Source organism: Chrysochloris asiatica, unplaced genomic scaffold (assembly GCF_000296735.1).
Source record: "Chrysochloris asiatica unplaced genomic scaffold, ChrAsi1.0 scaffold00229, whole genome shotgun sequence".
Taxonomy (NCBI): domain Eukaryota; kingdom Metazoa; phylum Chordata; class Mammalia; order Afrosoricida; family Chrysochloridae; genus Chrysochloris; species Chrysochloris asiatica.
Window position 1 is genome coordinate 3,365,287 of NW_006408747.1, and position 6,246 is coordinate 3,371,532.

Genomic DNA, 6,246 nt, shown 5'->3' on the forward strand with positions numbered 1-6,246 from the left:
ATGCTCGTGAGAGATTCCTATCATTTCTCTTGGACTATGGAGGAGGTTTCCTTGGAGAAAATGTTCATCATTTACACTGTGCAGGCTATTACGTGAACCATTCAAGAGCCTCACCTCACACATTGTTTCTATTTGACCATTTCACAGGTTCAGCCTCAAGAGGAATGCCTATCAGCCTCCAAGTTTAAAATCTACTGCTTTAGGGAGAGGGGATGCAAGGCTTGATTGTGGATTAGGGAGAAGTACCATGAAGACCTCACCTTTAGTAACACAGAATACTGGATGAAGCAGGTTCAGAGGACATCCCAGAACTCAAAATTAAATATAAAGGAATATTTAGAAGGACTGGAGGCTTACTGCTACTGAGATTTGTATTAGAAGCAAGCAAAGTGGTGTTTTCTAATCTGTAGCTACCTGCCGGGACCTGGAGTGACCATCTTGTACATGACATCACAGACACCAGAACAGGGGACAGTTCCCATTGTAGGGGTCTGGCCTATCATTGGAGGTAAAAGTGTGAACACTTTTTTTTTTTTTTTTTCTGTTCATTTGTCTCCATCTGTCTGCACACCTCCATTCTAATGACTAGATGGGGTTCCTGAATGAATGGCCACCCCTCTCCATCCCCAAAGATTCTACTACACATGCACATGGATCTGCTCACCACAAACTATTGGGTGCAGAATTGAAGGGGGAGGAGTCAACAGGAACTGTTTAAAACAGAATGTTCTTCCCAAACTGCTTGAACCACCCTAGGGCTCTTAATCTTGAGTTACATCATATGGTATAAGGGTAACATCTTGAAATTTCTCAGGTGACCTTGAAAACAAGAAGACTAAAGAGGGGCATTAAAGCTTTACACATCTTTTGCTATGGGTTTCTTTCTTTCTTCCCTTCCCCAACCCCCGTGGCAATTGTAGACTTTAGTATCCAATCTATTTTTTTTGCTGTTGTTTTCATTTTTGGTCCCCATTTTACCTTGGGGAGGAGGGGCTCTTTTTATCCCTACCTTACCCAAGAAGAAACAGCAATTGTAGGCATATGACCAAAGTACAATTGTACCTTATAAAATCCCACCATCCAGGTAAGAGCCAATACCAGCTGCTATACACCAGACAGATAGCCAGTGCATGCTACATTTACTCTGAGTTGAATGATAAGAGAAGTGAAAAAAGAAGCCTATCTCCTGATCACATTTACCAGGAGGCAATCAGAAATCTTCATAATACAGCAATGTACATTCACTTAATTTCTGAAAATTCATCTAATTATTGAAAATGATTAAAAAAACAACTGAAGATATCAAACATGTCCAGTAGCAAAGTGGTGGTGGTGGTGATGTGCCTTGGAGTCAATTCCAACTCATAGCAAACTTGTACAGGGTTTCCAAGGCTGTAAACCTTTACGGGAGCAGAAAGCCTCGCCATTTTCTCACAGAACAGCTGGTAGTTTCAAACTACTGACCTTGTAGTTCACAGCCTGATTTGTATCCACTATGCTACCAGAGCTCCTTAGTACCAAGATTGTTGTTGTTGTTGTTGTGAAGTGCCATCGAGTTGGTTCCAACCCATAGCAACCCTGTATAGGGTTTCCAAGGAGAAGCTCATGAGCTTGAACCACTAACCTTGCAGTTCAAATGGTTTTGCAGTCTGACACGTTAACCCATAGCACCACACCAGGACTCCTTAGTAACAAGGTAGAGTAGCTGAAACAAATGAGCTGGAGGTAGTCCTAGGCTTCCTATTGTAAAGAAGGCAGACTTTGGAAATGACTGAGAAGAAATTCAGGAGAATGATACTTAGTTGCATACAAATGTTCCACAGAAAGAATGAAGAAAACAAGGAAGAAGTCAGAAAAGTGCTATAGTAACAATCAAATAAGATAAAAATGGTATTTGAAACAATTCAAAGCCTGCAAAAAGAAGTCCAAACAATTAATAATAAAATGTCAGAAATGGACAATATCAGAAAAGGTCAGAAGAGTAGAATTGAAGAAATAAAAGGCAGAAGAACTAGAAAGCTTGAAAACAAGTCTCTCAATACAGCTAACATAGATGAACAAGTGGAAAAAAAGGAATAAAAATATGAAGAAAGTCTAAGGTTCATGTGGGACAACATGAAGAGGAATAATCTGAGGGTAATTGGAGCTGTGGAACAGGAGAGACCACAGAAGACTGCAGAGGAGGTAGTTATAAAGCTCCAGGAAGAAATTTTCCCTAACATTCAGAAAAACAAAAAAGGTAAGCATTCAAGAATCTCGATGAACCTCATGAAGGATAAACTCCAAAAGAAAATCACCAAGACATATCATAAACGAGCACTCCAAAATCAAAGACAAGGAGAGAATTCTGAAAGCAGCTAGGGAAAAAGAAGTGTTGCTTACAAAGACAAGCAAATTAGATTAAGCGCTGATCTCTCAGCAGACACCAGGCAGGCAAGAAGGCAAAGGGGAGACATATATAAAACCTTAAAATAAAACAAAACAAAACAAAAAAAAACTGCCAACCAAGTATTGTCTATCCTGCACAGAAGTCAACCAAATACAATGGTGTAATCAGAACATTCCAGAATAAGCAGAAGCTAAGAGAATTTATCAAAGCCAACCCAGCACTTCAAAACATCCTAAAATGAGTTCTTTGGACTGAGAACCAACAAGAGCCGACAGCAATCAGAGATTGATGTGCCATCCAAAACTCAATCAACAAATGGAAGAGTACAGAACAGAACAAAACTATAAGAATGAATTCAGAGGATCTGGGAGGTCAGTCTATGATTCTAAAAATTACATGAAAGAAGGGAAAAATATAGGAACAGGGATCCAGGTGATGAGTAGATCAGGTAGATTGCAGGATAAAATAGACTGTTTTAAATGGAGGAAAAGGTTTAGAATATAGAGTGACCTCAAGGTAAATCAATACTTCATAACCTACCAAGAAAATGAAACTCCAAGAAGATCATAGAAACATTAAAACTACAAAGAAAGTGACAAGAAAGAACACAAAAAACATGAACTCTACACAGAAAGGCATGCAGAAAAAAGAAACCAGGAACATCACAAAAAAACAAACATAATGACAGCAATTAATTCATAGTAGCATAGGGGTTATGAATCGGGCTACTAACCTCAAGATGGGCAGTTCAAAACTACCAGCTGCTCCGCAGGAGAAAGAGGAGGCTTTCTGCTCCTTTAAAGATTTACAGCCTTGGAAACCCTGTGTAGGGTCACTATGAGTTGGAACTGACTCCACGGTACATAACAACATCCATAATTACACTGAATATCAGTGGATTAAATACATCAGTTGAGAGACAGAGAGTAGCATAATGGATAAGAAAATAAGACCCTTCAATATGCTGTCTATAAGAGACACACCTTACACACAAAGAAAGAAAGATAAAATCTGCTAGCTCTGGTAGTGTAGTGGTTACGAATCGGGCTGCGAACCTAAAGGTCAGCGGTTCGAAACTACCAGCTGCTCCGCGGGAGAAAGATGAGGCTTTCTACTCCCGTAAGGATTTACACCCTCGGAAACCCTGTACAGGGTCGCTATGGGTCGGAACCGACTCGACGGCACGTAACAACAACAACAACTCTAGAAAGACAAGAAAACATTGACTATAATAAAATGTGGAATTCAATGAAGAAATGTCATCTTTCAACAAATGGTGATGGAGCAATTCAGTATTCACTGATGACAAACTATGGTCTTAAGTGCGAAAAGTAAATCAACATGATTTTAAGAAGAATTGTCTATTTTGCTTTTTTGTTGTTTTTTTAAGTTTTTATTGTGAATTGAGTGATCGTTTACATGGGGGAACATCAGTTTTACACTCATTGTATTTGTTTCATTGAAATGATTACAATTTTATTTGTTTTATCACAATAATTACAGTCCCCTGTGTTTTTCATCATTCAACAGTATTTGCTTCTATTTGGTCTGTTTTTTTTTCCTAGTTGTGCACCAAAACGATCAGAAGCATACACTCATTCAAACAGCCAAAGGGCACACTCTGAAAGCCTGCCCCCCAGCTGCCAGCACACATCCCCTTTCCCTTCATGAGTCTAGAGTCCTCAGCTGCTCCATCTCTCCATTTCATCATCTTTGCCTCCATCTCTGGCATCTCAGCTTCTCTGGGTAGGTTTCCATAGTCTACTTCTGCTTGTCTCCCTTGACGGTCCCAGGGTCCTCTACTCTGGGATTAAGATTGACCACTCACCCCTTTTTGCTACAAAACTTCTACTTTTACAGTTGTGACAATCACAATTAGTTATGATAACAATTACTCACTATTGAGTCTTGAGAGTCTTGTCCCCATCTCCTTTCACCAGACCTGTCTAGACAGGATGAAAACCACTGAGTGGGGATTCTACCTTCCTCTGCACACTCTGAATCAAAACTCCCTCTTAAAAATTTATAAACCAGTCAATCTGTGCCTTTACTGCCCCCCCACCTCAATTTTAGGTAGCCAATGTCTAAGTTGTCCATCCCTTTCAACCCTGTGTAGAGAGGGGATGGGAATGATCTTTGCTTTAAAGATTGTTTCCCTCTTGTTTGGTATTTTTTGCTACTACATCCATAAGTATAGGTCAAGTTCATCAGATTGCAGCGATTTATTTTTCTTTAAAAAAACTCCCTCCCCTGCTTTTCCTTCCTCTAATCAGGTTCTGAACATCCATCTATTGAAGCTAGGTTCAATGGGCACTATCTTCAAGTTTGGGCACCTTTGTGCATATGCCCGGACTTCATATCATCTGGCAGCTTCACTCTCAGCTCTAGCCCTCCATGGCCTGGTGTTTGTCCATGGGCTCAGGGGTCCCCAATTCTCACCTACTTTTGGCCAACCAGTTCTCATCATATTCCAGGTTGATGGGAGGTCTATGTTACTTGATCAGACTCAGCCCACCTCATAATTGCTGTTTCCCACCTTTTCCTCTCCCCAGTAGACCAACGTATTAGACAGCAAGCTGATATTCCTGCTTATGTATTCCTTTTGAGTTTCAATCTTATGAGGGGTTTTGTCCTGAAGGCACTTGATTGCTTGCCTTGATGACTCCCCAGTAAACAACTTGCTTGTTCTTATAGTAGCCAATCAGACTGCCATTTTTGTTTTTGGTTTTCCCTGCTGGTCTTTCTTTCAAGAAGTATCTTCTGTTCCTTTAGCTGCTACAGACTTGTCTGCTTGTCTTCTCAAGTGGGAATTTCCTGTCTAAAAAGGTTATGGATGGGGATCAGAATTCCACCTAAGGTGTTATACCCTACAGAGGCTCCACAAGAAGCCTTTTTTCACTGGGTAAGTTCTAGCACCACTTTTAGTTATTCCAATCAGTTATAGGCTAAAGGTGGGCTAACAAGCTTTCTATAATCATGTTTTTGGATATAACTTTCTATCCTCTTAAAGTGTCTATTTTACAATAGTAGGCAAGGGAAACAAATATTCATAAGACAGTCAAGCATTTTAAGATTATTTCCCCTCTTTTACCTATTCAGACTATACCTCAATCCCTGTATCACAGAGCCTTTTTGTTCTTAGGTTCAGCATACATCACTATTTACCTCTGTCTCATTTAGCCCATGCAAGCCTGCCTAAGGTTTCTCCTATCTACCTGTTCTTCTGTCTTTCTTCCCCTTCTTGTGTATTGCCCACCCCAACACCCCAACTGTGATGTATCTATTCCTACCCTGTGCTTTACCATCCCATCCCTCCCCCTATCCACCCCCAGTAACCAACAAATAATGTTTCCTTTTTCATTTTTCTTCCTTTTAGTGTGGGTATCTTTTCTTAAGCTTTTACAATAATAGTCATATGCAATATTTCTCTGTTAGTGACTGACTAATTAGACTCATCATAATGTCCTCAAGGTTCATCCATATTATATGGTAGCTTTCCGCTTCCTTGTTATTCTTCAAGGTAGCATAATATTCCATTGTGTGTATATACCACAGTTTGTTTATCCACTCTTCCACTAATGGATACTTAGGCTATATTGTTTTGATTTTGACATAGATTTCTTAAGTAAGATACGTTGTTGTTGTTACATGCCATCAACTCAGTTCTGAACCATAGCACCATTGTGTAGGGTTTCTGAGGCGCAACAGGTAGGTTTGAACCACCGACCTTGTGGTTCAACACATTCTTGCAGTCCTTTGCATTATCCTGCAGTACCACACCAAGACTCCCAGATGATACTATAAAGAGAGGTAAATGCAAGCTACAGAATAGAAAATAGTTAACCACAAGTCACATA